This window comes from Pseudophryne corroboree, chromosome 11 (genome assembly GCF_028390025.1).
Source record: "Pseudophryne corroboree isolate aPseCor3 chromosome 11, aPseCor3.hap2, whole genome shotgun sequence".
NCBI lineage: Eukaryota > Metazoa > Chordata > Amphibia > Anura > Myobatrachidae > Pseudophryne > Pseudophryne corroboree.
This window is the reverse complement of record NC_086454.1, coordinates 210,420,884-210,433,092: the sequence shown is the minus strand read 5'-3', so window position 1 is coordinate 210,433,092 and position 12,209 is coordinate 210,420,884. Positions and strand designations below refer to the sequence as shown.

The 12,209-nt window shown below is 42.2% G+C and overlaps 1 protein-coding gene across 3 annotated transcripts in view; it reads right to left on the bottom strand.

Moving 5' to 3' along the window:
- LOC134969342 (capping protein, Arp2/3 and myosin-I linker protein 2-like) overlaps positions 1-12,209 on the bottom strand; it is a 549,992-nt gene that overhangs the window by 514,799 nt on the left and 22,984 nt on the right. The window lies entirely within an intron of this gene.

Genomic DNA, 12,209 nt, shown 5'->3' with positions numbered 1-12,209 from the left:
CATCACTCTCCCTCCGTGTCGTCACTCTCTCTCCCTGTCATCACTATCGTCACTCTTTCTCCCTGTCGTCACTCTCCCTGTCGTCACTCTCACTCTGTCGTCACTTTCTCTCCCTGTCGTCAGTCATCACTCTCTCTCCCTGTCATCACTCTCTCTCCCTGTCGTCACTCTCTCACTGTCGTCACTCTCTCACTATCGTCACTCTCTCACTGTCGTCACTCTCTCTCTCTGTCGTCACTGTCGTCACTCTCTCTCTCCCTGTTGTCACTCTCTTTCTCTCACTCCCTGTCGTCACTCTGGCTGTCCCTGCTGTCAAAATTTCAGCTCATTCAGTGTGCTACAATGTGAATTTCGGCTAATTCAGTGTGCTACTATGTGAGTTTCGGCTCATTCAGTGTGCTACAATGTGAATTTCGGTTCATTCAGTGTGCTACAATGTGAATGTCGGCTCATTCAGTGTGCTACAATGTGAGTTTCGGCTCGTACCGTGTGCTATAATGTGAATTTCGTCTCATTCAGTGTGCTACAATGTGAATTTCGGCTCGTACCGTGTGCTATAATGTGAATTTCAGGTTTGTTAAGTGCGCTACAATGTGAATTTCGGCTCATTCAGTGTGCTACAATGTGAGTTTCAGCTTGTACTGTGTGCTATAATTTGAATTTCAGATTGTACCGTGTGCTATAATGTGAATTTCAGCTTGTACCATGTGCTATAAGGTGAAAGGGGCACATGTACTAGATAGTATAAGGGGTTCTACTTAGTGATGAGCGGATTCGGTTTTACTCGGTTTTACTCGGTTAGCCTTCTACCACACTGGACCCCCCCCCTTTTGGGTGACCACGCCCCTTTTCTGGAGCGTGCCGAATAATTACGTTCTTGACTTTTGCATAACCCCACTTCAAAATTTCCACTTCGACCACTGTGTGTATATATATATATATATATATATATATATATATAACACATACATGCACATATACATACACACCCACGGAAACCCCCCTTGCAAAATCCTGCATTTGCCAGTGGGTATGCAATTATTCCAAAATACGGAAAAATACGATATCCAAAATACCTCTGGTCTCAAGCATTTTGGATAAGGGATACTCAACCTGTACTACTATAAACTGCTCACAACAATGCAGCACAGATATGGATACTTGAAGTGACACAGAGCTGCAAGATACAGCAATGATCTACTGTACTGTACTACTATATACTGGTGGTCACCAAAATGCTGGACTGTACTACTATATACTGCTGACAACAATGCAGCACATACATGGATACTTGAAATGACACGGAGCTGCAAGATACAGCCATGACCTACTGTACTGTACTACTATATACTGGTGGTCACCAAAATGCTGCACTGTACTACTATATACTACTCACAACAATGCAGCAGATATGGATACTTGAAGTGAAAAGGAGCTGCAAGATACAGCAATAGCCTACTGTACTGTACTGCTATATATACTGGTGGTCACCAAAATGCTGCACTGCACTACTATATACTGCTGACAACAATGCAGCACCTATGTGGATACTTGAAATGACACGGAGCTGCAAGATACAGCCATGAGCTACTGTACTGTACTACAATATATACTGGTGGTCACCAAAACACAGCACTGTAAAACTATATACTGCTCACAACAATGCAGCACAGATATGGATACTTGAAGTGACACGGAGCTGCAAGATACAGCATTGGTCTACTGTACTGTACTACTATATACTGGTGGTCACCAAAATGATGGACTGTACTACTATATGCTGCTCACAACAATGCAGCACAGATATGGTTACTTGAAATGACACGGAGCTGCAAGATACACAATGGCCTACTGTACTATACTACTATATATACTGGTGGTCACCAAAATGCTGCAATGTACTACTATATACTGTTTACAACAAAGCAGCACATATATAGATACTTGAAGTGACATGGAGCTGCAAGATACAGCAATGGCCTACTGTACTGTACTACTATATACTGGTGGTCACCAAAATGCTGCACTGTACTACTATATACTGCTCACAACAATGCAGCACAGATATGGACAATTGACATGACAGGGAGCTGCAAGATACAGCAATGGCCTACTGTACTGTACTACTCTATACTGGTGGTCACCAAAATGCTGCAATGTACTACTATATACTGCTCACAACAAAGCAGCACATATATAGATACTTGAAGTGACATGGAGCTGCAAGATACAGCAATGGCCTACTGTACTGTACTAATATATACTGGTGGTCACCAAAATGCTGCACTGTACAATTATATACTGCTCACAACAATGCAGCACAGATATGGACAATTGATATGACACGGAGCTGCAAGATACAGCAAAGGCCTACTACTGTACTACTGTATACTGGTGGTCACCAAAATGCTGCAATGTACTACTAAATACTGCTCACAACAATGCAGCACAGATATGGTTACTTGAAATTACACAGAGCTGCAAGATACACAATGGCCTACTGCACTATACTACTATATATACTGGTGGTCACCAAAATGCTGCAATGTACTACTATATACTGCTCACAACAATGCAGCACAGATATGGATATACTTGAAGTGACAAGGAGCTGCAAGATACAGCAATGGCCTACTGTACTGTACTACTATATATACTGGTGGTCACCAAAATGCTGCACTATACTACTATATACTGCTCACAACAATGCAGCACAGATATGGATATACTTGAAGTGACAAGTAGCTGCAAGATATAGCAATGGCCTACTGTACTGTACTACTATATATACTGGTGGTCACCAAAATGCTGCACTGTACTACTATATACTGCTCACAATGCAGCACAGATATGGATACTTGACGTGACACGGAGCTTCAAGATACAGCAATGGCCTACTGTACTGTACTACTATATACTGGTGGTCACCAAAATGCTGCAATGTACTACTATGTACTGCTCACAATAATGCAGCACAGATATGGATACTTGAAGTGACACGGAGCTGCAAAATACAGCAATGGCCTACTGTACTGTACTACTATATAAACTGGTGGTCACCAAAATGCTGCACTGTACTACTTTATACTGCTCACAACAATGCAGCACTGATATGGATACTTGAAGTGACACGGAGCTGCAAGATCCAGCAATGGCCTTCTGTACTGTACTACTATATACTGGTGGTCACCAAAATGATGCATGTACAGGTTGAGTATCCCATATCCAAATATTCTGAAATACGGAATATTCCGAGATACAGACTTTTTTGAGTGAGAGTGAAATAGTGAAACCTTTGTTTTTGATCGTTCAATGTACACAAACTTTGTTTAATACACAAAGTTATTAAAAATATTGTATTAAAAGACCTTTAGGCTGTGTGTATAAGGTGTATATGAAACATAAATGAATTGTGTGAAGGTACACACATTTTGTTTAATGCACAGAGTTATAAAAAATATTGTCTAAAATTACCTTCAGGCTGTGTGTATAAGGTGTATATGAGACATAAATGCATTCTGTGCTTATATTTAGGTCCCATCACCATGATATATCATTATGGTATCAGTGGCGCACGCAGGGGGGGTTTCCGAGTACCCGGAAACTCCCCTGATGAGCCGAGTTTTCTATTTTGAGACGGAGACAGCTGCGTCTCAGCAAAAGCTGCTACCGCGATCGCGGAGCTGCAGCAGCAAGAGAGAGCTGTGGAGCTCTCTGCTTGCAGAATGTGCCAGGGGAGCTGCTGGCTGCGCATGCTCAGGAACAGCAGCTCCCTCCGCTCCGTCCCCACTCTGCCATAATTCTGCTCTCCCAGGCCCTGGTGTATCATGTAAGTTTGCAGCTAGTGTTTATGTCTGTATTTGTATGTTTGTATGTACAGTATGCCTGTGTGTTTGTGCACTGGTGTATGTACAGTATGTATGTATGTATGTATGGATGTGTACTTGTGTATATGTGTGTGTTTGTGTATGTATGTTTCAATATGGTATATATGTATGTATGTATGTATGTATGTATGTGTGCTTGTGTGTGTATATATATATATATATATATATATACACACATGTATGTATGTGTATATTTATATATATATATATATATATATATATGTATATACTGTGTATATATATATATATATATATATATATATATAGTGGTCGAAGTGGGGCGGAATGCACTGAAAGTGCAGCAGGAGGCGAGGGAAGTGGCCATCCTGCTACACATTGTGCTCCCTGTCCCTGTGCGGCGGCCGGTGCCCACCGCACGCCGCTCACCTCCAGCCGCCGCCAGACGCTCACCGCACGCTGCTCGCAGCCAGCCACCAGCCGCCTGCCGCCACCAGCAGCCCATCGCTCACCGCTGCCAGCCACCAGCAACAAATTAGGTAATGTTCCCCTGCTGTCACCTCTCTCCCTGCCATCACTCCCTCTCCCTGTCATCACTGTCGTCACTCTCTCTCCCTGTTATCACTCTCTCTCCCTGTCGTCACTCTCTCTCCCTGTCGTCACTGTCGTCACTCTCTCTCACTGTCGTCACTGTCATCACTCTCTCTCCCTGTCGTCACTGTCGTCACTCTCTCTCCCTGTCGTCACTCTCTCTCCCTGTCATCACTCTCACCCTGTCATCACTCTCTCTGCCTTTCATCCCTCTCTCTCCAATGTCACTCTCTTCCTGTCATCACTCTCTCTCCCTGTCGTCACTGTCATCACTCTCCCTCTGTGTCGTCACTCTCTCTCCCTGTCATCGCTATCGTCACTTTCTCCCTGTCGTCACTCTCCCTGTCGTCACTCTCTCTCCCTGTCGTCACTGTCATCACTCTCTCTCCCTGTCATCACTCTCTCTCCCTGTCGTCACTCTCTCACTTTCGTCACTCTCTCTCTCTGTCGTCACTGTCGTCACTCTCTCTCTCTCCCTGTTGTCACTCTCTCTCTCTCACTCCCTGTCGTCACTCTGGCTGTCCCTGCTGTCAAAATTTCAGCTCATTCAGTGTGCTACAATGTGAATTTCGGCTAATTCAGTGTGCTACTATGTGAGTTTCGGCTCATTCAGTGTGCTACAATGTGAATTTTGGTTCATTCAGTGTGCTACAATGTGAATTTCGGCTCATTCAGTGTGCTTCAATGTGAGTTTCGGCTAATTCAGTGTGCTACAATGTGAATTTCGGCTCATTCAGTGTGCTACAATGTGAGTTTCGGCTCATTTAGTGTGCTACAATGTGAATTTCGGCTCATTCAGTGTGCTACAATGTGAATGTCGGCTCATTCAGTGTGCTACAATGTGAGTTTCGGCTCGTACCGTGTGCTATAATGTGAATTTCGTCTCATTCAGTGTGCTACAATGTGAATTTCGGCTCATTCAGCGTGCTAGAATGTGAATTCGGCTCGTACCGTGTGCTATAATGTGAATTTCAGGTTTGTTAAGTGTGCTACAATGTGAATTTCGGCTCATTCAGTGTGCTACAATGTGAGTTTCAGCTTGTACTGTGTGCTATAATTTGAATTTCAGATCGTACCGTGTGCTATAATGTGAATTTCAGCTTGTACCGTGTGCTATAAGGTGAAAGGGGCACATGTACTAGATAGTATAAGGGGTTCTACTACACTGGACACCCCCCCCCTATGGGTGACCACGCCCCTTTTCTGGAGCGTGCCGAATAATTACATTCTTGACTTTTGCATAACCCCACTTCAAAATTTCCACTTCGACCACTGTGTATATATATATATATATATATATATATATTACACATACATGCACATATACATACACACCCACGGAAACCCCCCTTGCAAAATCCTGCATTTGCCACTGGGTATGCAATTATTCCAAAATACGGAAAAATCCGATATCCAAAATACCTCTGGTCCCAAGCATTTTGGATAAGGGATACTCAACCTGTACTACTATAAACTGCTCACAACAATGCAGCACAGGTATGGACACTTGAAGTGACACGGAGCCACAAGAAACAGCAATGGCCTACTGTACTGTACTACTATATACTGGTGGTCACCAAAATGCTGCACTGTACTACTATTATACTGCTCACAACAATGCAGCACAGATATGGATACTTGAAGTGACATGGAGCTGCAAGATACAGCAATGGAATATTGTACTATACTACTATATATACTGGTGGTCACCAAAATGCTGCACTGTACTACTATATACTGCTCACAACAATGCAGCAAAGATATGGATACGTGAAGTGACACGAAGCTGCAAGATACAGCAATAGCCTTTTATACTGTACTAATATATACTGGTGGTCACAAAAATACTGCACTGTACTACTATATGCTACTCACAACAATGCAGCACAGATATGGATACTTGAAGTGACACGGAGCTGCAAGATACAGCAATGGCCTACTGTACTGTACTACTATATACTGGTGGTCACCAAAATACTGCACTGTACTAATATATACTGCTCACAACAATGCAGCACAGATATGGATACTTGAAGTGAGAAGGAGCTGCAAGATACAGCAATGGCCTACTGTACTGTACTACTATATATACTGGGGGTCACCAAAATGCAGCACTGTACTGCTATATACTGCTCACAACAATGCAGAACAGATATGGATACTTGAAGAGACACAGAGCTGCAAGATACAGCAATGGCCTACTGTACTGTACTACTATATATACTGGTGGTCACCAAAATGCTGCACTGTACTACTATATACTGCTCACAACAATGCAGAACAGATATGGATACTTGAAGTGACACGGAGCTGCAAGATACAGCAATGGCCTTCTATTCTGTACTACTATATACTGGTGGTCACCAAAATGATGTCCTGTACTACTATATAGTATAAACTGGTCACACAACAATGCAGCAGATATTGAGCTCTGATCAAAATACTAGAACTGAGTCTGACACGGAGCTGCAAGATACAGCAATGGCCTACTGTACTGTACTACTATATATACTGGTGGTCACCAAAATGCTGCACTGTACTACTAAATACTGCTCACAACAATGCAGCACAGATATGGATACTTGAAGTCACACGGAGCTGCAAAATACAACAATGGCCTACTGTACTGTACTACTATACATACTGGTGGTCACCAAAATGCTGCACTGTACTACTATATACTGCTCATAACAATGCAGCAAAGATATAGATACTTGAATTGACACGGAGCTGCAAGATACAGCAATGGCATTCTGTACTGTACTGTACTACTATATACTGGTGGTCACCAAAATGCTGCACTGTACTACTATATACTGCTCACAACAATGCAGCACAGATATGGATACTTGAAGAGACACAGAGCTGCAAGATACAGCAATAGCCTACTGTACTGTACTTCTATATATACTGGTGGTCACCAAATTGCTGCACTGTACTACTTTAAACTGCTCACAACAATGCAGCACAGATATGGATACTTGAAGAGACACAGAGCTGCAAGATACAGCAATAGCCTACTGTACTGTACTACTATATACTGGTGGTCACCAAAATGCTGGTCTGTACTACTATATACTGCTCACAACAATGCAGCACAGATATGGATACTTGAAATGACTCGGAGCTGCGAGATACAGCAATGGCTTACTGTACTGTACTACTATATACTGGTGGTCACCAAAATGCTGCACTGTACTACTATATACTGCTCACAACAATGCAGCACAGATATGGATACTTGAAGTGACATGGAGCTGCAAGTTACAGCATTGGCCTACTGTACTGTACTACTATATACTGGTGGTCACCAAAATGCTGCACTGTACTACAATATACTGCTCACAACAATGCAGCACAGATATCGATACTTGAAGTGACACAGAGCTGCAAGATACAGCAATGGCCTACTGTACTATACTACTATATACTGGTGGTCACCAATATGCTGCACTATACTACTATATACTGCTCACAACAATGCAGCACAGATATGGTTAATTGAAATGACACGGAGCTGCAAGATACACAATGGCCTACTGTACTATATTAATATATATATATATATATATATATATATACTGGTGGTCACCAAAATGCTGCAATGTACTACTATATACTGCTCACAACAATGCAGCACAGATATGGATACTTGAATTGACAAGGAGCTGCAAGATACAGCAATGGCCTACTGTACTGTACTGTACTGTACTAATATATACTGGTGGTCACCAAAATGCAGCACTGTACTACTATATACTGCTCACAACAATGCAGCATAGTTATGGATACTTGAAGAGACACAGAGCTGCAAGATACAGCAATGGCCTACTGTACTGTACTACTATATATACTGGTGGTCACCAAAATGCTGCACTGTACTACTTTATACTGCTCACAACAATGCAGCACAGATATGGATACTTGAAGTTACACGGAGCTGCAAGATACAGAAATGGCCTACTGTACTTTACTACTATATACTGGTTGTCACCAAAATGCTGCACTGTACTACTATATACTGCTCACAACAATGCAGCATAGTTATGGATACTTGAAGAGACACAGAGCTGCAAGATACAGCAATGGCCTACTGTACTGTACTACTATATATACTGGTGGTCACCAAAATGCTGCACTGTACTACTTTATACTGCTCACAACAATGCAGCACAGATATGGATACTTGAAGTGACATGGAGCTGCAAGATACAGCAATGGAATATTGTACTATACTACTAAATAACTGGTGGTCACCAAAATGCTGCACTGTACTACTATATACTGCTCACAGCAATGCAGCACAGATATGGATACTTGAAGAGACACGGAGCTGCAAGATACAGCAATGGCCTACTGTACTGTACTACTATATACTGGTGGTTAATAAAATGCTGCACTGTACTACTATATATTATATACTGTTTACACAACAATGCAGCAGATATTGAGCGCTGATCAGGATACTAGAACTGAGTCTGACACTGAGCTGCAAGATACAGCAATGGCCTACTGTACTGTACTACTATATATATTGGTGGTCACCAAAATGCTGCACTGTACTACTATATACTGCTCACAACAATGCAGCACAGATATGTATACTTGAAATCACACAGAGCTGCAAGATACAGCAATCGCCTATTGTACTATACTACTATGTATACAGGTGGTCACCAAAATGCCGCACTGTACTTCTTTATACTGCTCACAACAATGCAGCACAGATATGGATTCTTGAAGTGACATGGAGCTACAAGATACAGCAATGGCCTACTGTACTGTACTACTATATACTGGTGATCACCAAAATGCTGCACTGTACTACTATATACTGCTCACAACAATGCAGCACATATATGGATACTTGAAGAGACACGGAGCTGCAAGATACAGCAATGGCCTACTGTACTGTACTACTATATACTGGTGGTTACCAAAATGCTGAACTGTACTACTATATAGTATATACCGTTCACACAACAATGCAGCAGATATTGAGCGCTGATCAGGATACTAGAACTGAGTCTGACATTGAGCTGCAAGATACAGCAATGGCCTACTGTACTACTACTACTGGTATAATATACTGGTGGTCACCACAATGCAGCACAGTGAGCACAGACATTTGCAGCACACTGATTCCAGATATTAAGCTTTTCAGCTAGAGAACGTAGCCTCGTCCTCTCCGCTCAATCTCCAATGCACGAGTGAAAATGGCGGTGACACGCGGTTCTTTATATGGAATATGAATCCGACAGCGGGATGATGACGTTCGGCGTCGTTCGGGTTAACCGAGCAAGGCGAGAAGATATGAGGCTGCCTCGGACCCGTGTAAAACACGTTAATTTGGGGGGGGGGGGGGCAGATCTCGACGAACCGAACCTGCTCATCTCTATATATTATTGAACGGGTCACTACTGGGTAATCTCACACATCTTTATACTTATCCTTTCACCACTGCCACGGCTAAGGTTGTTTGTGAATCCGGACTAGGTTGAGCTGCTGGGTTTTGGCCTGAGATATTAGGTCGGAATTGGGCAGCATTAATATAGAGTCTACTCATTCATTGACATGGCAGTTTGGTTATTCAGGAACACCTGACTGGATACTGTTTCAGGTGAGTAGAGTTGGAAATGTGGTACCAGCTACATTATATGGGGAACTGAAACACTGGGTTATTGGATTACCAGTGTAGTAGAATAGCTGGGAAGTTCAAAACACTGAGGGTTCACTATCACTGGGATGAGATTAACCAATGAATCTGGAAATGCTGCAACGGATATGCAGGAGCAGCTTTTCAGGAATGTTGGGATAGGCTGTACCAGCGAATTATAAAATGCTGCAATGGAGTTGCAGAAGCAGCCCTTCAGGAACTCTGGGATAGGCTGTATCATTGAATTGGGAAATGCTGCAATGATGAACTGAGCAGCCCTTTCAGGATCACTGGGATGGGCTGTACGGGTGAATCTGGATGTGCGGCAATGATGAAACTGAACCAGTGACGTGCGGTGGGGTGAGGCAGGTAAGGCAGAGCCTTTCCTGTCATACTTACGTTTGTGCCAGAGTTTTGACTGTATAAAGTATATGTAAAATACAAAGAATATGTATGAAATATCTTCTTTGCATTATTCTAATCATTTTTATAGCCACAACTCTGGAGTAAAAAGTCTATGGCAGGTAAGGGAGTGCCTCACCTGTGTATCCTTTCCACACATCTTTAATCAAAACTCACCAAATTTCCAGGAGTTTATACTGCTGCACCTGTGTACAATGCCCAGATGTATGCTATAACTCATATTTTGTGTGTAAATCTGGCTCTGGTGCTAGACAGTGCCTCCTGAGCCATTTAGCTCACCGCAAGTCTCTGAACTGAACTGCTATACAGGTTAGTTCAAGAAGCCATGGAGTGCTAGAGATGTAAATTGCACTTGTCTAGAACCCAACAGGAGAGTTTGGAACTCACAGCAGGATTTATACACCTGGCTTGCTGCTGAATGTTGGTGATAATTACATGACTGTGAAATGATTCCTGATTAGACTGTGTGCGGTCAGCTGATCAGAATTGTCCATGACTGGGTTCGGAGGGAACTGCCAGCGTGGAGTGGGCAGTGGAGACCAATAATGGCCGCCCGGCCTGGGAGCGCCGGTAATGGAGACACAGTGCAGCGATAGATAGCGCAGGACATCAGATGAACCAGTGCGACACAGGTAAGAGAGAGCGCAGATGGGGAGTGCTGAATACCTCCGTTTTGTGTCAATTAGTCATGATAGGAGCTTGTAGAAATTCCATGACTTACCATGAAACATTTTTATTATGTTGCAACACTATGGACACAATACGTACAGCAGGTAATAATTATATGTGACATTGTTAAGAAACTCCCTTCACACCATGAAAAGGCAACTATAATTGTATTCTGCTCAGACAGAAATTAGAACTATGGGCTTGATACATGTACCTTCAGGACTTTATCACTCTCCGCAAATACCATACTGACCACAGTAAATCAGAAATCAGGCATATCATACTTTGGAAAATATGACATAGGACATAAACCTTTAGTCTTAGTTCTTTTGCTATCTGTCACATTAACTTAGTAGCTGTCCTTCATGCTAAGTTATACCAGATGCAACTTTAGCACATATCTTGAATCATGCTTATAACATTATAGGCAATATATACATTAATTTTTGAAGACTGAATGACCTGTAACTGGCATATGTAGCCTGCTAATTGGCCAACATTGGTGTCTATGTTAATATTAAATTGCATGTGATCCCAATGTTTCCAAGAGTAAATTTAAGAGACATCTTTTGATTCATCAACTGATATGATTGTTTGATGACATTGTTGATCAATAATCTCCTATTCATTAGAAATTTTGGTCATCCATGGTTTTAATTTGGTGAATTTTTGTGTACATGGACACCTGACATAGGATTGGTAGAGAGTATACTGACCTGTGACTGACCTGGCTCAATTAATCCTATTAAAGGCCAAGATAAACACGGATCCATCTGTAACTCCATTTAGACTTTGCTTATGTGTCAGTTTAAGTGAGATATATAGCCAAGCAGCATATTGAATTTGTATTATTTTGAGTGCTCTCTGGAGGGTGCACAAAAATGATAATCCGAGACACAATATTTTAATATAACTTTAGAGGGAAAAGATGAGAGGAAGGGGAGGGGGGGGGGGGAGTAGTAGCTGTGCACAAGCTAAACACCCAGGCAATGGCTTTATATGTGATTCAAAAATTGTATAATATA